Source organism: Phocoena phocoena, chromosome 11 (assembly GCF_963924675.1).
Source record: "Phocoena phocoena chromosome 11, mPhoPho1.1, whole genome shotgun sequence".
Classification (NCBI taxonomy): domain Eukaryota; kingdom Metazoa; phylum Chordata; class Mammalia; order Artiodactyla; family Phocoenidae; genus Phocoena; species Phocoena phocoena.
Genome location: NC_089229.1, coordinates 97,570,219 through 97,592,862, shown reverse-complemented (window position 1 = coordinate 97,592,862; position 22,644 = coordinate 97,570,219).

Here is a 22,644-nt window from a genome sequence, read left to right as displayed (position 1 = left end):
AATTAGAACACTTCCTAACACCATACACAAAAATAAACTCAAAATGGATTAAAGACCTAAATGTAAAGCCGACACCGTAAAACTCTTAGAGGAAAATATAGGCAGGACACTCTGACATAAATCACAACAAGATCCTTTTTGATCCACCTTCTAGAGAAATGGAAATAAAAACCAAAATAAACAAATGGGACCAAATGAAACTTAAAAGCTTTTGCACAGCAAAGGAAACCATAAACAAGACCAAAAGACAACCCTCAGAATGGAAGAAAATATTTGCAAATGAAGCAACTGGCAAAGGATTAATCTCCAAAATTTACAAGCAGCTCAATATCAAAAAAACAAACAACCCAATCCAAAAATGGGCAAAAAACCTAGATAGACATTTCTCCAGAGAAGATATACAGACGGCCAACAAACACATGGAAGAGTGCTCTGCTCATTTTTAAACCTCCATCATTCTCCAGCTTCTGCGCTAAAGCACAGTACCAACTGGGGATGACGAGGGTTTTGGGAGGAGAAACATCTCATCTTTATTCACATAATTGGCAGCGATAGGAGAAGGAAGAGAAGAAGTAAAGGAGGAAAATGCTTGAATAAAGCAGACAGAGTTTCCTTTAGTCCAATAGGAACCAAACTCTCTCTCCAACTTGAAAATGAAGCTTCAATAAATGAGGTTTCAACAGGGCACATTGGAGCCCCACTTGTTGTGATGGAAGATCTGATAAAGGATACTGCAGGAAACCCCGGAGAAGGAAAGGCTTTCCTCAAAACACGTTCTCCGATGATCTGTATGGGAGAGGATGCTGCTCTACTCTCTTGCAATATACAAGGCGCTTTATCAATGGGCAAAATAACTCTTCACGTGGATCAATGATTTGCAAAATATCTTTTCCCTTGTGTATCATCCCATGCTACTTCACAAGTAATTAGAGATACAACGTTATATTTTTTTCCTCTTCCAAAAGAAAATTTTAAAATGTGTATATAACAAAGACAAAAAAGTCCATGGTTTGTATCTCAAGGCAAAATCTCTGTTTTTCAACAAGATAAGTCCCTCTTCTAATTTGTAGTTAAACTTCAAGTTCCTTAAGGAAACCTCCATGAAAAGACTGGGGCTGGGATTATGACAAGACTTTTGTTGATCAAATGCACATCTTCATAACTCTGGGGCTGAAATGCTACCAGGTCCCCCTTGGCCCTTGTTCATAGAACAAAAGCACACAGCCCTTTCTCCCTGGTTCAGCTCTGGGAAAACTACCCAGAGCACACCTAGAGAACCTGCCCTTCTTCTGTTTTCCAAGTGTCTGGGGAAATTTATTCATTCAGTCAGTAAAAATTAATGAGTACCACCTTTCATGTACCAAGCACTTGGTAAAAATTTAAGAATATGAAGATCAAAAGGAATGGAAAGTGTGTGTGTGTGCATGTTTGTGTATGTGAAAATGTGTACACATGTGTATGAAGGTAGGTAGCTGGGACGGAGAAGCAAACAGATAATTACAGTATAAGGTGAGAACTGTTAAAATAGAGGAGTGAACAAGGAGCTTGAAGAATGTGTAAGATGGACAGTGAACGCAGATTAAGAATCTGGTCTGGGAGGTTTCTTGGAGAAGGTGGTCAATGAACAGCCAGCCAGGAGAGACTAGGGGAAAAAATAATACATGCAGCGAATGGGCTTGCATTCTGCACACACACTCTGGAGGGGAAATGGAAAAATCTGCTATATTCAGAGAATCAATAGAGAAGTATAGTTAAAGTGTGTGAGCAGGGAATGTACACTGTTTCATATCCTGATTTAGTCACTTAAAATTATATATTGAGCCTATAATAAAGTCATTAAATATTCTCCATAAACATGACTTTTAGTGACTGTATAGAATATGCACAGAGGGTACAAACTATTTAATCGTGTTAGATATTTCAGTTGTTTGTAATTTTTATTGTTATAAGTGATGCTGCAATGAACATCTTTGCACTGGATCGAAGTGTACACACATCTTAAAGACTTCTGGTGCGTCCTGAATTAATTCCTTCCACAGAGACTGACTTCTCCTCCAATTACATGTGGAAAGGCCTATTTTATCACATTTCCCTCTAGAGTTGCTGTTATTATTTTTAAAATAGTTTCAAATTAGAAGGCTAAAAATGCTATCTCTTTGCTGTTTTAATGCCGCTTCAACATCTTACATTTTTAAAGGTAATACATGCTATCCTTGAATATAGTCTTCGGTAAAAAAGTAAAAATTCACAAATCCTGCCAGTATCACTTACTCACCTCTAACGTCTAATGGGCTCCACCTGTCCCCCGGACCCTGGACACTGGCCCTGCTTCCCAGCTAGGGGGACCCCAGTGACGGCGCCTATGCTTCTGCAGCCACTGCAGTCGCTCCATCCTCTGACACCGTTGTCTCCTTCTCTTCCTCAAAGCCTCCACTTCACTTACCTAAGCGAGAGCCACAGCAGCTCCAGCTCTGAGGTCTGACCAGCCAAACTCACAGAGATTCTGCTTCCCCGGCACCTGCCTGGAAAACTAGACAATCCAACCGGAAGGTCTGGGAAGTTAACGCCCCGTGGGAGCGTAGCCAGAGCCAGTACACACTTTGTTTGCCCTTGCTTCCCCCGACACAGAGAGTGGGTCAAAGGGCTTCTCTGGAGATGTTCTGCTTTACTGTGAAACCGGATGGTGTGTGTGTGTGTGTGTGTGTGTGTGTGTGTGTGTGGTTTTGGCCTGCTTGGTAACACACCCCATTGTACGTGCTCTGCATCCTTCTCTCCTCTCTCTCCTCTTCTTCCTTCACTTTCTCTTTCCCTGACTTGCAACCTACTGTTAAGCTTTAGCATGTAAACTTGCCTCAGCCTCTGTTTTCTGGGGAACCCGGGCTACACAGGCACATGAAGTAAAAAGTGAGAGTCTCCCCTCCTTCCCCACTGCTTCCATCCCACCACTCTGCTCAGAGGCAAGCACTGTCAACAAGCTGGTGTGTAGCCCCCTTGCCCTTTTACTACGTATGCATTTATTATATATATTTACATCAAAGTACATAGTTTCAAAAAATTCACTTGGGATCATGCTCCATCTTACTTTTTTACCTTCCTTTGTCTTGGCGATCTTTCCATGTTGGTACAGGTGGACAATCTCATTCTTGTTCACAGCTACATAATTTTTCTTTCTATTAAAAATATTTTAGGGAGTATGGTTGATTTACAGTAGTATGTTAGTTTCAGGTGTACAGCAAAGTGATTCAGTTATATATATATATATATATATATATCAGAAAAGAATCTGAAAAAAATACATGTGTGTATATATGTATATGTATATTCTTTTTCAGATTCTTTTCCACTATAGGTTATTACAAGGTACTGAATATTGTTCCCTGTGCTTATACAGTAGCTCCTTGTTTTTTTAATCTATTTTATATATAGTAGTGTGATAATCTCTAGGTCCATCCATGTTGCTGCAAATGGCATTATCTCATTCTTTTTTATGGCTGAGTCGTATTCCACTGTATATATGTACCATGTCTTCTTTATCCATTCATCAGTCAGTGGACATTTAGGTTGCTTCCGTGGCTTGGCTATTGTGAATAGCGCTGCTGTGAACTCAGGGGTGCAGGTGTCTTTTCGAAATAGAGTTTTTGTCTTTTATGGGTATATGCCCAGGAGTGAGATTGCTGGATCATATGGTAACTCTATTTTTAGTTCATTTCAACTGCATAATTTTCAACAGCATGGTTTAGCCCTTCTCCTACTAGTTCTTGCACATTTGTAGCCATTACATACAGTTGGACATCTTTATGCATAGGTATAGTAATTCCTCTGGAATGATGACGAAAGTAAAACTACTTCTTAGCAGCCTATGCCTGTTTTAGATTCTAATGGACACTGACAGGTTATTCTTCAAAAAAAAAAGCTTGTCAAATTTAACATCCTGCAGTTGTACGTAGGAATATCTACTTCTCTGTATGCTCACCAACACTAAGTATTTTAAACACTTACATTTTTTCTCTAGTCAGATGGGGAAAAACATTTTAATATTTTAATATTCATTTTCCTGATTATTGGTCAGTTTGGGCCCCTGTCCCTAAGGTTATTGGTCATTTGATTTCTTTTTTGGTGAATTGTCTTATCATATTTTTTTGTACATTTAACCTGGGTTCTTTGTATCTTTTCTGAGTTTTGGGTTCTTTAATATTAGTACTTTGTCTATTACGTGTGCTGTGAACATTTCTGACCAGACTGTTGCATGCTTTTTTATCTTTCTTTATAATGAATTTTTTGCCTACAGAGACTCATATACTTAATCTTTTCTCTTATGACTCCTGGGTTTTGTGTATGCTTGGAAAGACCTTCTTACCACAAGATTATAAAAAATGTCCATTCATAGTTTCTCTAAGAACTTTATAGTTGGGTTTTTAAATATTTAACTCTTTAATCATTTTGTTTATGATGTGAGGTAACATCATTTTTGTGTGTGTGTAGTCCATCCTTTCCCTACTGACTTGAAATTCCGCCATTATCACCCCCAGGAGTATTTTCCTTAGCAGGAAAGGATGACTTAAATTAAATCCCTTGTCAATAGGGATCAAAATTTCAGAGAAAATAATGGGGAAAATAGTGGACCTCGGAGCTTATCTTGAAAGTTGAGACTAATAATTATGAAGATGCATTTATTTGATCTTCTGTTTATAATATTCAAGTTATAATGATTACTACCATGCACCTGCTCTGAGAGCAAATTAGGAGTAGACCAAGTGTTCCTATTTTGTGTGTGTGTTTGGTATGTATTGATAGTTTCTCCCTAGAATTGAGTGATAGCACAATCTACCACCCTCCACTTTATATGTGACTTTCTCAGAAGGATCATAAAACACATACTTTTTACAAAAATAATAAAAAGTTTTACTAATCTCCCCAAGAGCCCCTCTTATGCTGTTGACAATGATATCTTTCTGCTTTTGTTTACTATCGTCAGCATCCTTGTAGAGTTTAGATTTATTGTTGTTAGCTGGTCTCACACTGCAGTTATCAAGGATCGATGCAGATTACTACAAGGCATGTCTCCTTACTTGTGGTTAATCCCAGGCTTTACTTTATCATCTTCGCAGAGCGGCAGGATCTCAGGACATTTCCACTCTTCCCCCTTCCCCACGGTACCCACGTCTCACCTCAGGTCACTTTCACCTCCAAACTGCCACTTGGAAGAACCCTTGTCCACCAATACTTCTGCCTCACACTCGAGGGTCTACGTGAATATTTCCCTCTAGCAAACTGGAAGTGTGGACATTGGACTCAGCAATTCTTTTGATCCCAGTAGCAGGTTCTGAATAGATACTTGATTGATTTTTTTAAGTCGCAATAATCAGGAACTCCCTGGGATGCAGAGGGTGTCTCTCCCAACTCTGGCCTAATCACCTTTAATCAAATTCACCATTAAATTTAATCCTGACTCTATCACTCATGAATGATATGCATCTCACAGCGTACTTAACTCTTCTGAACTCGAGTTTACTCCTCTGCAAAGTAGAGATGATAACACCTAAAAACTAAACTAGATAAAACACATGCCTGGTGCCTGAAAATGTCTCAGTACATCTTTCCCTTCTGATCTCACTTCCTGATTTTTCCTCTGTTTTCTTTTGGGGATCTGGTCCAGTCCATGTGAAAGCATTTTGTAAATATAAATCCTGCAGAAATGTTACTGCTCCTATTATGTGATATTTATGGTATAACTTCTCCCTTTAACACCTATTTTCTAATGTAATATTACATAGAACAAGGGCCAAGCTCCCCTGAGCCTTAGTTTGCCTGTCTTTAAAATGGGAATAGAAATACATATTGAATGCTATCAATATTCAGTCAAGTCACATTTGTTAAGTGTCTGACGGAGTCCTTGATGCATAATAGGGGCTTAATAAATGGTAGCTGTCTTATTGCTTTATAATCATTCATACACCGATGTGAACTTCACTAATTGCTCTCTCTGCTTCTTGGTTTCCCATATTCCCTCCCCTCCCCGTTCCAGTCAAAAATCAGGAAGGAGGAAACCCAGGATGTTGGGATGCACTGAAGGTCATTTGGGGACCTCATACTGAGTCATAGTGTATGGGATGAGAAAAATCGGCCCAGTTTTCTGGATCCAGCGCACAAAGCAGTCAGTTAGTTTATGTCAGCATCCATTGACTAGTGGGACTCTAATGTTCACAGGCTCCATGTCCTTTCCCCAACACAGCAAGCATCAAACCAACAACGAACTATTGTTCTGTGTCTGCTCCAAACCAACAACGAACTATTGTTCTGTGTCTGCTCCTTTTCTCTGAGGCTTGTAGCTAAGCACTTCGTTTCCTGCCAGTGGGATGCTGGGACATTCATGATCGTCTCCGACTGTATATGTAAAGCCAACAGTATATATTTTTTATCATTCTCATCTTACAATGAGCCCAGCAGATCCTGTTACCAGAGAGTGGAGACGGCTCAGCATTCCAATACTCAGATGCCAGCCAGGGTCTCAGGTTCCGTATCCCAGTGGTTGCAACATCTGCTCAGAGCCCTGCCAGAGGCTTTCTCCAGCAGCTGTCTCATTCCGTATCCCAGTGGTTACGACATCTGCTCAGAGCCCTGCCAGAGGCTTTCTCCAGCAGCTGTCTCATTCCGTATCCCAGTGGTTACGACATCTGCTCAGAGCCCTGCCAGAGGCTTTCTCCAGCAGCTGTCTCATCATCTCTACTTGTGAGTGACTATGAAGCTGTAAGACTCCGCGAGTCACGCCTGAACAGAACAGGGGAAGGAGGGGCACACACCGATCTCCAGCTTAGAGGTGCTTGCTCCCCTCCCCTAGTTTTTGGCTGACACCTTGCACAGCAACTGCACGGGGCTTCAGAGGATAAACACAGAACTGGAATTCACCCACCGACCAGTTAGGATCAACAGCCCTCTACCACGTGCCACGATGAATACATGGGACTTGTGAGATGATACAGAGGAAGGAGACCCATTTACCAGAAGATACAGTTACTAACCCAGCAAATTACTACTACCGCACTTTGTAACTTGCTGCCGTGTAGCATCATCTCTAGGCTGTCCTTACTTTGCTGCTGGAGGAATCCTCCGAAAGCACCTCCTTGTAATTCGAGCACTTCCGTACTCAAGTATCTTCAATGCTCTGTGGGTCTTCTCAGATGATGTCTAAACTCCGAAACCCAGAATTCAACAGTGTTGCAAGTCCCCATTTCTGGACTTACCTTGGATGACTCTTCCGCGTGCACCCTTACACTCCAGCCAAACTAAACTACATGCCACTCGGGGTCTCAAGCTATCCCCCCTTCGCCATGTCCAGCCATTTGCTTGTGATACTCCTTCCCCAAAGGGAAAGATGTCTTTCCATCTCCTCCCGTCCCCTTACATGTCTCACCCGTCTCTCGTGATCCCGCTCAGCTACCACCTATTCCAAGGCAGCAACTCTGAGTTCCGCAATCAGAGTTTCTTTCTTCCTCCTCTAAGTTTCCATGGCACCTTTCATGGCTTTGTATTGGTGCTCTCTCCCCATCTGTCTGGTAAGTCTTAGACAGCACGGTTTTATATCCTGTCTAGCACCTAGAGGCGTGATTGACAGTCAATAGCAACACCATAAATATTAAACCAATGAATGTGGCCTGTCCTCTGTACTTTTCCGTCGGCTTCAGTGTTCATGATCTGATATGTCAATCAGGCAGTTTTTACAATCACCCCTTTACACTGGGTTAAAACTGAGACATAGTTTCAGTGGCTTGCTTAAGGCTACACAGGCAGATAGTAATGGAGGTAAGTAAACAACCTGAAAGAACTCCTCGTGTGTGTTCTTTTAATCAGTATCCAGATGAAAACTGTGCCGTCTGTAACGAAAAGTGACAGAGCTGTGCTGGGGGGTAGAGTGGCCTGAACTGGTAGGAGAAGCAGGGAGGGAGAAGGTTCACAGAGAAGGCTGCTTTTGAACAGCGTTGTAAAAGAATGGAGGGGATGGATTAACAGGAAGGAGGGAAGTGGGCGTTCCAGGCAGGAAATCGTGACCAAGGTGGACCTGAGCATATTGTGGTACACAGGTCGTGGTCCCCGCTGTATCCTCAGGGCCCGGCCCAGTGCCTGGCACAGAGCAGGTACTCAATATATGGTAACTGGAGAAAATTGGGGAGGGAGGGAAAAAAAAAGGGGAGGAAAGTTTGGAGCAGGAGCATTGCATCTAGGTGAATGAGGAAGCACAGCGATTGCCAGCCCAGCGCTGGAGACATACCAGGTTGTCATTGCGACTTTGTTGCATTGAAAGGTTGTCACTCTCTGGCAGAGAGGGAGGCATGGGCTCCCTTCAGCACTGAACAGGGGACAGAGGCATCCACGACCGCTATTGTTCTTGGTCTCATCTTGATCCCCTAGTATGATCATCAGTGGTAAATATTGCGTGGATTTTGTCAGGTAAGAGTCCCAGAGCGGGAGCCTGATAGAAGTCCACTTGGTCTGCTTTGGAGCCATTGTCCCGAGCTCATTTCCTTAAAGATCCTCATGGCCTTGGGCATAAAAAACTGTTAATTTTGGTGTCAGAAGAAAAGCACAGAACAGAAGGCAAGAGACATAGGTTCTTGTTCCAACTGCAACCACCGAGACCATGGCCCTGGACACGTCACACTGTCAGCATGTCTCTCAGCCTTAGTTTCCCAAGCTGTCAGTAGGGATAATGGTACCTACCTTACATCACGGCTTGCAAGGCTCGGATGAGAGAAGAGACTTGAAGTACTTCCAAAGTATGAAATGACACACGATGTTGGAAGCAAGGGTGGATCTTTGTCTCAGAAAAGAATCGTTGGAATGCCTATTCTCCAAGTGTTTCATCTTGAAAGCATCATTGGAGCATGAAGGAAATTGGGATTTTGTCTTGTGATCTGAGGAGTAAACCACACCCCCATGGGCAGGGCCAGGTCCCCAACACACCCAGTAAATGTGTGACACCGTGGAGAACACCCACAAATCTGCCAGGGCCTGCTCGTGAAGCACTACCTGGGTACCACCCACTGAGATCACTGGTCCAGCCCTCCAGGTTGACCTGGTCTGACCTACCCGTTTATCTTTTTTCTGTTTGTTCCTTATAAAATTACCAAGACTCGGATAACTCAGCCTTTTGTCTTTTTACTTCGATCAAACTGGAATCTGATATACATTTAACCTAAAGAGTCCGTATAGTAAAACCAACAGCAGAGTAAATAACCTCCGTGTGTGCTGCTCTTTGCTTTCCTCTCCTCCTTCATGCCAGCTTCCCAGTAAAATGCAACCCAAAAGATTGCTTATTTGCACCTGCTTTTCCATTAATAATCAGTAATATTATTATACCGCCTACCCTAGCGGCTCTCCATCCCTCAGGAACACTGTGGCCAGAAAGCACCGCAGTCTGTGAAATTCTTACTCGGCGGTTATTTGGGAGCTCTTGGAAACAGCGTGCTCAGATGGCTGACGCTGTTAGAATGGGAAATACCTGCTCCCGGGGGGACCAGCCAAACACCTCAGTGGGTTTTATTGTTGCCACATCCAGGAATCAGGTGCCTGGAAAAAATATGCTGACAGGATCAGACTGGGGAAGCTGTGATGCCATCTGGGGTCAGGAAGAGATATTTGTCCAGACGCCAACTGTGGAGGCTGAGGCAGTGTGGTGCTCGGCTGGCCTGGAGGCTGAAATAACCCAGGAGGTGCTGGGGAAGCAAGGAGAAAGCTGCCCAGAATGCCTTCGGGGAGAACTGGGGACTCTGGTGAAGATGAGGAGGATATGAGGCTTGAACCTTCTGCACTGGACATTTTAGAAAATGTTCTGTTTTGGAAATGTTCAAACATACACAAAAGTAGAGAATGAGAGTGTAATGAATCCCCATGTACCTTCAACAAGTGTCGACTCAAGCCAAGCTTGTTTCATCCACACTTCTACTCACTCTTGTCTCCTGATCTCCAACTTCCCTGGGTTTTATTGAAGCAAATCCTAGATGTCACATCACTGCATCCATCAATACTTCGTATGTATCTCAAGAAAAAAGAGAACTCCTTAAAAACATAATTATAGTACAATTATTAGACCTAAAAACACACAGTCCTTCAAATTTCCCCAGTTGTTCCCTAGTAGTCCTGGATGTTTTTGTCAATCTGAGATAGAGTTAAAGAAAGTAATAAAAAAGAGGGAAGAGAGAAAGAAAAGTAGTAAGGGAAAGAAAGAGGGAGAAAATGAATCAACATATATTCACTGAACGTGAATGATATACCAGACTTTGTGTTGAGTTCTAAGTCATTGTAACCTCATTTTTGACACATATACACTAATATGTAGAAAATGGATAACTAATAAGAACCTGCTGTATAAAAAAATAAATAAAATTAAATTAAAAAAAATCAACCATCGAATCATACAAAAAAAAAAAAAGATGAGAAAATCAGGGTACAGAGAGGTTAAGCCATTGGCCCAAAGCCAGTCCTCTAGTAAGTCTTGAAGACATAATTCTAATGCAGGTTTGAGTGGTTCCAAAACCTGTCTCTTTCTTCTATACTGCACTGCCTCTTTTTTTTTTTTTTTTTTGCGGTACGCGGGCCTCTCACTGCCGTGGCCTCTCCCGTTGCAGAGCACAGGCTCCGGAGGCGCAGGCTCAGGGGCCATGGCTCACGGGCCCAGCCACTCTGCGGCATGTGGGATCCTCCCAGACCGGGGCACGAACCCGCGTCCCCTGCATCGGCAGGCGGACTCTCAACAACTGCACCACCAGGGAAGCCCTGCATTGCCTCTTAAATAACCTAATTATCTACTCGGGAATCTTGGAAAGAAGGAAAACAGAGGAGATGGAGGGGACTAAAATTCTCTGGTCATCACAAGGCTTGAAGGGTAGTTGATTTGGAGCCAGACTTTTCTGGATCTGAGTCTCAGCTCTGTAGCTGAGTAACTGAAAAAAGGTATCTTCCCCGAACCTTGCTTTCTTCATCAGTAAAATGAGATGTGGCAAGGACTAAAAGACATCATTCAAACGCTTACTAGTTGCTGTTATTGTTATTCTATCTGAAGAATGGGTATAGAAGAGAGAAGGCAGGACGTGGTCAGTATTTACCCCATTCTTCTGCAGACCGGTGTTTTCCAGGCACTGATCAAGATGATGACAAGGAATCAAGGAGAGCAAGTCTGGTTCTGATGAAGCGGGTGACGGGGGTCAGTGCAGGAGGTAGAGGGGAGGTGGAGGGAAGAAGGAAGCAAGGAGGTCCTGGATCAATGTCCATCCCTTTCTAAACACAAGAACAAAGGTGAGAAATGACGATAAACGTGGCATGGGAGTGGGAGAGTGGGGGAACCTACCTGAGCGAAGTGGTTGGTGGAGCTGAACAGCAGACGTGGGGAATAAGATTGGATGGATGGAACCTCAAAAAAATGAAAGATAATGAAGAGATATATATATTTTTTGGCCACGCCACGCGGCTTGCAGGATCTTAATTCCCCCACCAGGGATTGAACCCATGCCCCTGCAGTGGAAGCGTGGAGTCTTAAACACCAGATTCCAGGGAATTCCCAATGAAGAGATATTCTTAATTAAGAAAAAGACATGCATAGAATATCTCCAGGAACATTCATCTGACTGTGGCCTGCCAGACAGATTAGTTAAAAGAGACATGGAAGGTAGGGACACCTATACAGTAGATGTTACCAATCCTAGAGAAGGTTTCAAGGTCTTGGGGTGAATGCAGATTTTATGGGTTCATGCAAAGTCTCTCAAACGCAAAGTTCTTTGAAGACTGCCTATAACACTGAAAAATTCTAACATGCTGGTAAAGTCTACTGGTCTCCAGAGAAAGGATATGTTCTGGGTGTCCAAAAACACTAACCAACCACGACCCTTTTGCAGAGAGAACCCATTGATCGAAGCCAAAGTCCTTCCCACCAACTGCTGCAGACCAAGCCGTGATGGATGAAGAAGATGTTGCCCAAAGGAAATGACAGCAAAAATATGCAAAATAGACACTATGCTATTATAATAAACTCAGAGACCCAAGGAGCTCAGAGAATCTCGGAATGTAGGCTGATTTTGGCCACTTGTTCAAATTGGCACTTATTTTAAGACTCTTTAAAATGCCATTTTGGTGCAGCAGCCTTAGTGACAATGAAATTTGAGCTGAGGACAATGTCAGGGTTTCCTCCATTGCCCATAGCTATTAAAAACTATCTCATGGCCTCTTAGGAAGATTTCCTTTTGATCCAAATTGAGGTTCAGCCATTGATTTTTAAAGAGTTAGATTACTATAATCGTTAGGTTGGAAGGAAACTCCAAGGGCATCTTGCCCATTCCCATTCTTTCTGCAGGAGGACATGATTTTATTATAGAATATAATAAATATTATATATTTATTATATTTATTTATAGAATCAAAGATCATGGGAAAACTTAAATACCATCTGTGAAGGAGATTCCACCAAATGTTTGTATTTCCTGGTTTAACAATACTCACTTCCAATGAAATTCTTCCATCTACCTTCCTTGCATTCCATTGTTGTAACTTAAGTCAATGTCTTAGATTTGCAAGCACATTTAATAAGTTTTACATAAGCAGGTTACAAATATTTAGTCAGAGTGCCAGGAAAGAATTGTGATATGATAGGGTCTGTTTATTGGGACATGGTGATTTCACTTTCATCACTAAATAATGGCTTAAGGCCTTGATAGCTTTGGTTCTATTCTACAATCTCTATCAGACTTTAAAATAGGAGATGCATATATCTAGTTGTATCTATTTTCCTTTCTTCCTTTGCTCCTTCCTTCCTTTCTTCTTTCCTCCCTCCTCTTCCATTGACACCTACTAACCACACAGAAATTCTAAGGGCACATTCAAAGTGTCTTCCTTCCTCCGCTGAGAGGTATCTTCTCTACAGAATTGATTTTCAGGAGCAAAAACCTTTCTAAAGGGACATTTAAGAATTTATTTATTCTGTTCTTTAGGCAGTAGTGAGAAAAGAGATAGTGATTGATTCCAATTCCTATGGCATATTAGGTTATTTGAACCAACACTTTCATGAAATACAATTAAAAGTTTAGCTACAATATTAAATAAAATTGTCCTTATAGGCGAAAGTTGCTGACAAGGTAATAATCAACACTAGGAAAATTCTAAGGAAAAGTGAGAAACAGATAAGCAGAGCTCCAAAGTTGCTCTGAGAGTATTCTTGAGCCTAGCAAATCTGGGCTTCAGTTTCGGCAGATGTAAATGGTGAGGGGAAAGGAAGTGAGGAACTTAGTCTCACTTCAGGTGCGAAGTATAATAGGAAACCCTTCCCTCTATTAAGCTGAGATCCAAAGGGATAAAGCATCAGAGTAAGAGGAATGAGAAGTTTGACCACAAGTCCAACCCAGGGAAAGCTGAACGGAGGCTGAAGGGAAATAGGCCCAAAGCGAAAGAGGTCCAACAATTATTCCTGGGAGGTTGTGGATATGAGATGCCTTACCAGGGATTTGCAGCTGGGATTGGTATCGTCTAGGTGGTCCAGAGAACCTGAAACAGTGAACTTGGTTGAAGTGGATCTAGAATGGTAGTTCAACCCAGATTATGGAAAAAAAAACAAAAAACAAAAGTACTTTCTGGATGAAGATACTCTTTATCCTGGACCTCAAAGAATCCCCCACAAATATCTTTTTTAAGGATAGTGAAAAATACATAGTAAAACACAGTTGGGCTTCACTGGTGGCGCAGTGGTTCAGAATCTGCCTGCCAATGCAGGGGACATGGGTTCGAGCCCTGGTCTGGGAAGATCCCACATGCCGCGGAGCAGCTGGGCCCGTGAGCCACAATTACTGAGCCTGCGCGTCTGGAGCCTATGCTCCGCAACAACAGAGACCGCGATAGCTAGAGGCCCGCGCACCGCGATGAAGAGTGGCCCCCGCTTGCCACAACTAGAGAAAGCCCATGCACAGAAACGAAGACCCAACACAGCCATAAATAAATACATTTAAAAAGAAAAAAAAACACACAATTAAAGGGTAAAAAGGATCAAGGTAATATGAATGAGAACCAGCAAAAATGACAAACAACAGGAACTGACCCATGAAGATTTTAGATACTGGAATTATTTGACTCAAGTTATAAAAGAACTATGTTTCGTTTGGGCTTAAAAATACAAAAGCAGTCAATTGTCTGTAAGTGGTTAAAATCATAAAAAGCAACCTAGGGCTTCCCTGGTGGCGCAGTGGTTGAGAGTCCGCCTGCCGATGCAGGGGACGCGGGTTCGTGCCCCGGTCCGGGAGGATCCCACGTGCCGTGGAGCAGCTGGACCCGTGACCCATGGCCGCTGGGCCTGCGCGTCCGGAGCCTGTGCTCCGCAACCGGAGAGGCCGCAGCAGTGAGAGGCCCGCGTACCACACACACACACACACACAAAAAAAAAAGCAACCTAGCAGATTGAAAAGAAAGTCCAATATAATTTCTAGAATCAAAAAACATAGTAACTAGAAATAAAATGAAATAGCTGGAATTTACAGCAGATAAGATCCAGATGAAGGGAGAATCTGTAAACCAGAAGATGGATTTAAAAACATTATTCAAAATGTAACACAGTAAGACAAAAAAGGTGGAAATACGGAAGAGAGTAAAGAAATTTGGAGAAAAGAGTTCCAAAAAGAGCAAAGAGCAAATGAGGCATAGATAATATATGAGGAGAAAAAGGCTGATGAAGGACACTAGTCCCCATATTCAAAATACCTAATAACTTACCCAAGATGAAAAATAATCCACACCTGGACTCATCAGAGGGAAACTGCAGAGAACTAAAGACAAAGAGAAAAGTCTGAAAAGAGAGAGAAAAATAAAAAGACACATTACCTTTAAAGGAGCAACAGTAAGAGCAACATTGGACTTCCCAACAAAGACAATAGAACACCCCAAATAAATAAACCCACACATATATTTACAATTAGTGCATAACAGAGTCTCACAGTAGCTCAATGGGGAACAATAAGGTCTTTTCAGTAAGGATTACTTGGACAGTATGCTATTCATATGCATAAAAAGGAGAGTAGATCTCTACTTCATATCATAAACAAATTCGTTACAGATAGAGCAAAGACTTAGATGTAAAAATTAAACTATAAAACTTTTAGAAGATAATTTAAGATACTTTTTTTTTTCTTTTGCCTTGGCTAGGGAAGGTTTTCTTAAATAATTCAGAAGAACTACAAATTGTAAGGAAAATATTCATTAAGTTGTTTATTTTAAAATTAAGAATTTCTATTTATAAAAATATGGTATAAAGAAAGTGAAATTAAGCCACAAGCTGGGAAAAGAAATTTGTAACAGTACAACTGGATTGATATCCAGCATATATAAAGAAATCTTACAAATCAATACGCATGGGAAAACTGAAAATAAAAATGGGCAAAGAATTTCAGGTATTCACTGAGAGAATGGTCAACATGACAAGACTTTCAACTTCATTAATAATCAGAGAAATAAAAATTAAAATAAAATGAGTTATCCAGTAGGATGGCTACTATGAAAACAAAATAAAACAAAATCCAACCAATACAGAAAATAATAAGTGCTGGTAAGAATGTGGAGAATTTGGAACCCTTGTGCACTGTTGGTGGGAATGTAAAATGTTGCTGCCACAAAGGAAAATAGTATGCATTTTATTAAAACATTAAAAATAAAATTACCTTATGATCCAGTAATTGCACTTTTGAGTATATCTGCAGAAGAACTGAATGCAGGATCTCAAAGAGATATTTGAATACTCATGTTCATAGCAGCATTATTTGCAATAGCCAAAACGTGGAAGCAATCCAAGTGTCCATCAACAGACGAATAGATAAACAAAATGTGGTTTATGCTTAAAACAGAATTTTAAAAATTAACATCTTTATTGGAGTATAATTGCTTTACAATGGTGTGTTAGTTTCTGCTTTATAACAAAGTGAATCAGATATACATATACATATGTCCCCATATCTCTTCCCTCTTGCGTCTCCCTCCCTCCCACCCTCCCTATCCCACCCCTCTAGGTGGTCACAAAGCACCGTGCTATGTGGCTGCTTCCCACTAGTTATCTATTTTACGTAAAACAGAATTTTATTCATCCTTAAAATGGAAGGAAATTCTGGCACGTGCTACAGCGTGGATGAACCTTGAGGAAATTATGCTAAGTGAAACAAGCCAGACACAAAAAGACAAATGCTGTATGATTCTACTTATATGAAGTACTTAGAGTATTCACATTCAGAGACAGAAAGTATAGTGGTTGTCAGGGGCTGGGTAGAGGGAAGAATGAGGAGTTATTGGTTAATGGGGACAGAGTTTCAGTTTTGCAAGATGAAAAGAGTTCTGGAGATAGATAGTGGTGATGGTTGTACAACAGTGTGAATATATTCAATGCCACTGAGCTGTACGCTTAAAAATAAGATGGTAAATTTTGTTATGTGCATTTCATCAGAATGACAAAATGTAAAGTTTAGACATTAGTAAGTGGGGGTGAGTATGTGGGGCAGCATACTTAGATACTGCTTGTGGGAGTGCAAGTTGATGCAGTAACTTTGGGAAAATAATTTGGCGTTGTCTTGTTAAATGAAAGAGCTGATGGCCCAGTTCTTCCATTCCTAGGTAGACCTTAAAGCCACTCTTGCACATAGCACACTAGGACATACCAGCATTGTTTATAATAGCAACACAAACAAACAAATGGAAAATATCCTACATATGCATATACAGTAGAATGGATAAGTACATCGTTATACATTCGTGAAATGAAGTACTGCACAGCAGTGAAACATGATTGAATTCCAGCAACATAACGTTGACTAAAAAAGGTCAGTGACAAAGCAACACGTATTCTGTAAAGAGATCCTATTATATAAAGTCAGAAGCCCATATAATTATATAATACACTGTGTAAAAGCAGAAAACAAATGCAGTAAAGCTATACTGAAAAGCTTTTATGTCTCACATTTTATAAATATTAATTAGTCTCTTTTCAATATTTAATAGAGACAGGTTTTTCAACACCAGCCCACAGGTGTTTTGGACAATATATTAGGAGGTAATCAACTATGGCACAAGTGGATGTCTATATAACCCACATCTATGTGGATGTTTGTGTAAATACAGAGACATAAGGACTTTTCAAAAAGGACTTAAGGAGGGAAAGCCTTCCAGAAGGATCTACTTAAGAGGGAACTTGAAAATACGAGGGGGAGAAGGAGATAATCCATGGTGAACGTTCCTGAGAAGGTGAGGGGGCAGAGGATCCAAAGCCCAGGTAAGAGAAGGTACAGATGTGGCTGAGTCCAGCTGTGTGTTGGATGTTAGTAAGGCATGAGGGTTTTCCTCCCATAGATTCTGTTTCTCTCTGTAAAGTAAAAAGCAAGGGTGTCTTCTGAGAGTGAGGGATAGGACAGGAGGTCATGTCAGAAATGATTAAAAATGTGGAAGCAAGAAAAGGGAAACTGGGCAAGAGCATGGGAGGGAGAGACTGGGAAGCCTAGAGGACGCCAAACAGGAGGGTTCTCAGCGTTCCCCCCTTTGCCAGCTTTATGAGGTCTAATTGACATGCAACATTGTGTAAGTCTAACGTGTACAATGTGATAATTTGATATATGTATATATTGTACAATAACTACCGCAATAAGGTTAGTTACCACATCCATCACCTCACAGTTCCTATTTTTTGGTTTGTTTTGAGAACTTTTAAGATCTACTCTCTCAGCAACTTTCAAGTGTCAGTACAGTATTGTCAACTAGAGTCACCATGCTGTACATTACATCCCCAGAGCTTACTCATCTTATAACTGGAGGTTTGTACCCTTCACCAACATCTCCCTGTTCGACCACTGCCTCCTTTCCCCCTCCTCCCACCCTGTTAACCCTCTCTCTACTCTGCCTCTGTTTCTAGGAGTTTGGTTTTTTTAGATTCCACGTATAAGTGAGGTCATATTGTATTCGTCTTTGTCTGACTTAGTTCACTTAGCATAACGCCCTCGAGGTTTATCCATGTTGTTGCAAATGGCAAGATTTTATTCTTTTTTATGGCTGAGTAATATTCCATTATATGTATTATACATTCATACATATATATATATATATATAATCTCACATTTTCTTTATCCACTTATCCATTGATGAACACTTAGATTGTTTCCATGTCTTGGGTATTTTAAAAAATGTTGCAATAAACATGAGAGTACAGATATCTTTTCAAGACAGTGATTTCATTTCCTTTGGATATATGTACCCAGAAGTGGGATTGGTGGATCATGTGGTGGTTTCATTTTTAATTTTCTGAGGAAACTCCAGACTGTTTTCCACAGTGGCTGCACCAGTTTACATTCCCACCAACAGTGCACCAGTGTTCCATTTTACTCACATCCTTGCCAGTCCTTGTAATGTCTCTCTCTCTCAGATAATAGTCATTCTAACAGGTGTGAGGTGATATTGTGATTTTGCTTTTCATTCCCCTGATGATTACTGATGTTGAGCATCTTTTCATGAAATTGTTGATCATTTGTAAGTCTTCTTTGGAAAAGTGTCTATCCGGGTCCTTTGCCCATTTTTAAATTGGATTATTCATTTATTTTTTGCTATCGAGTTGTATGAGTTCCTTATATATTTTGGCTATTAACCGCTTATCAGATGCATGATTTGCGAATATTTTCTCGCATCCCACAGGTAGCCTTTTCATTTTATTGACTGTTTCTTTTGTTGTGCAGAAGCTTTTTAGTTTGATGTAGTCTCACTTGTTTATTTTTGCTTCTGTTGCTTGTGCTTTTGTTGCCATATCCAAAAAATCATTACTGAGACCAATGTCAAGGAGATTTTCCCTATGTTTTCTTCTAGGAGTTTTATGGTTATGTTTAAGTTTTTAATTCATTTTGAATAAATTTTTGTAAGTAGTGTGAGATAGGGATCCAGATTCATTCTTTTGCACATGGTTACCCAGTTTTCCCAGCACCATTTATTGCAGAGACTATCTTTTCCCCACTGAGTGGTCTTACCTCCCTTGTCAAATATTAGTTGACTGTGTATGTGTGGGTTTATTTCTGGGCTCTTGATTCTGTTGCACTGGTCTATTTGTCTGCTTTTATGCGAGTACAATACCGTTTTGATTACTATTGCTTTGTAATATAGTTTGAAATCAGGATGCCTCCAAGTTTGTTCTTCTTTCTCAAGATTGCGCTGGCTCTTTTGGCTCTTTTATGGTTCCATACAAATTTTAGGATGTTTTTCTATTTCTGTAAAACAATGCCATTGGAATTTTGATAGGGATTACCGTGAATCTTTGCTTTGCTTTGGGTAGCAAATCTTTGGTTTGCTTTGGCCATTTTAGCAATCTGAATTATTCCAATCCATGAATGCAGTATATCTTTTCATTCATTTGTGTCTTCTTCAATTTCTTTTATCAATGTCTTGGGGTTTTCAGTGTACGGATCTTTCACCTCCTTGGTTAAATTTTTTCCTGGGTATTTTATTGCTTTTGATGGTTTTGTGCAAGGGATTGTTTTCTTTATGCCTTTTCAGGTAGTTTGCTATTAGTGTATAGAAATGCAACTGATTTTTGTATGTTGATTTTTTATCCTGCAACGATACTGAATTTATTGATCAGTTTTATATATTTTTGTGTGTGTGTGTGTGTGTGTGTGGAGTCCCTAGGTTTATATATATATATAAGATCATGTCATCTGCAAACAGAGACCATTTTACTTCTTCCTTTCTGATTTGGATGCCTTTTATTTCTTTTTCTTGCCTGACTGCTCTGGCTAGGACTTCCAGGATTATGTTGAATAGGAGTGATGAGAGACGATGCTGGTAGTCAGTCTTAACTTGCTGCTAGTTCCTGGTCTCTGAGATATGTCTGACATCTGAGATCTGAGAGCACCATGGGTCAAAGTCTGCAGTGAGGGCTGGAGACTGAGCTCTAAGAGATGTTGGTATTAGTCAGAGGGAGAGTGTCGATGAGGACACTTTTGAGAACCGGGTCAGTCAAATGGGTCATTGCTCTGAGTTGGGGAAGTAGCTGAATGCTGCTCTGAGAATAAAGGCAGGAAGGAGGCTTAACAGCTCAGAAAGAACAAACACATGTGACTCAATTAGTTAATTACTGAAATAGAGTTGCATAATCTATCAGACTGCCAAGAGAAAAGATTTCCTCCTCAGAACAATAGGTAAGGCTGCTCCCAACAGTGCTGAGAAGGTGCTAAGACTTTGGAGAAGTGCTGAGTTCTGTGAATAGGACAGTGTGTTCGGTTTTTTGCAGAATTACTGTGCCCAATACATAAGCTTCTTTGCAGTGGTTTTGAAGATGGGATTCATTTGTCCAAGCAGAAGTATTTAATCCTGTTGTGCTTCAGTCTATAAAATATTTACACTATTATCCTACACACACACATTGCTTACATCCAGCTGCATCTCTCTCTGATGCACTTTCAATAAGAGATTTGGACTCCTGACAATACCAAGACAACCGTTAGAGGAAAGAATCACAGAATTATTGCAGCTTACAGAGCCCCCGGGACATCAAACAGTCCTTTTTTTGTCTCCAGGCAGGATAGAATTCAAACCGGCCTGATAAAGAGGCATGTTTCCTAGACCTGAAAAATCCAGGAAGATGGAATGACCAACCTTTCTTTTTTTTTTTTTTTTGCGTTACGCGGTCCTCTCACCGTTGTGGCCCCTTCCGTCGCACGCGCAGGCTCAGCGGCCATGGCTCACGTGCCCAGCCGCTCCGCGGCATGTGGGATCTTCCCGCACCGGGGCACGAACCCACGTCCCCTGCATCGGCAGGCAGACTCTCAACCACCGCGCCACCATTTCCCTCAAAATAAGAAAGTTCTGAATAACCCACCCTCCTCCTACTGTAATTAGTGTGTTTCTTGGAATGTGTTGTTTAACGAGAAAATCCCCCAAGTCAGTGGCAATGGACTCCGAGCTGCAAATGTCTGAAAATGAAGCAGCAGCAATTTCAGGCAGTGTGGCGTGAAGGGGCAGCAGGGAAATGGGAGGCGGAAGCCCTGTGTTTGCTGCCTGGGTCCACTGATGCCCACGTGAACGTGGAGGGTTCAAGCCTCGATCAGTTTTTCCTGGTCAGTGACTTTATCATATTAGGATAATAAATGCTTGCTCCCCCCATCTCCAAGGTTTTGTCACAGGACTAAAAAACGATGCACAAGAAAGAGCTTTGAAAAGCATAAAGTATGGAACAAAGATAAAATTTAAAACAATTCATTACCACGTGTTGGATAATAACTGCCGTCATGAGTCCACTGTCTTTCACTCTCACTGAACATTGGCTGCAAACTGGCTCTTATTTTTCCTTCCGAGGCCACAATTGATGTAGTATTGACGGACGACGTTTGGTTGTTCAAGGCTGAATTCCTGAATGTGCAGGAGTTTGGAATGAGCGATAGGAAGTGGTGTATCAGTTCTACAAAGGTAATTACATGGGGAAACTTGTGCAATCGGAGTTTTATTACCTTAAATTTCTTTCTCTAGATCTGAATCCCAAATTTATGTTTCTCCGTGATAGAACATGAGAAGAAACATTACTTTCCCACTTAAATCTGTTAGGATTATATATAGCAAGTGTTTGAAGGAAACATAATCTAGCAAGTCCTCTGCTTGGTCTGCCCCTGCCCCGCTCTAGCCCGGTTCGTCACTCCGCCGATCATTAGCATCTCCTCCTGGGTGTGTTGCTGCCAGACTGACCTGCTTCTTGTCCCCTGAAAGGTCTGTACATTCCCATGACCGCACCTTTGCTTTAGCCTTCCCTCTCTCATGAAGGGCCCCCTTCTCTGCCCCTCTGCAGGTCCTCCAAAGATCACTTCTGCAGCAAGCTGCCCAGTGTCTGTCCTGATGGGCCCCTGTCCTTCCATCCCAAACTCCCGCTAGAACATGTGAGATCGTGCTGCTCAGTGGACTGCCTCAGGAAGCTGTCGTTTTACATTCCTATAAGTTTTGCCTCCTCAACAAAGAAGACAGTACATTTATCGAGGGTATGGACAATGCATTTTTTGCCTTTTCCATCTTGAAAAAACATGCTCCTAGTAAGTATGTGGTACTGTAAAGAGTGAATTCCTATGGAGAATAAAAGGAAAAAAAGTGCAAAGCTTTCAGAATGTTTGTTTTTTTTTCTTGTGAAAAGGAGCAAAACTGGCTTGGAAATTCTGAATACAGCTTTTCTATGGCATCCCTATCCATCTCTAGGCTGGATAATTATGCATAGTGTTTGTTTGTGGCTTAACAGACTGTAAGATGTATGTCATGTCATCAGTGAGAGCAGCATGTTAGAGGCTCCATTGTATGAAGTCAGAGCAAAGGCATTTTGCTTCTATATGACTGGGATTAAAAAACACACATATTTATAAAACCACACCGGAAACCATTTCAGTTGCCCCAATGCAGGCTAGACCTTTGCCCTGCCTATTACTGCCAGTAGCAGCTGCATATCGTATAGGACAAGCCTTTGGAAGCCTCATGCTCTAACTTAGATTTGAATACTTGTCCTATGACCCTGACACCTCGGTTATGACTCGGTTATCTGTTACGTACCCCAAAGTAATGGTTTAGGGTACCGTGGCTGAGAATGATCCCAGAGCGATAAATGAGAGCACTTAGGGGCTGGGTTTTGACTAATGT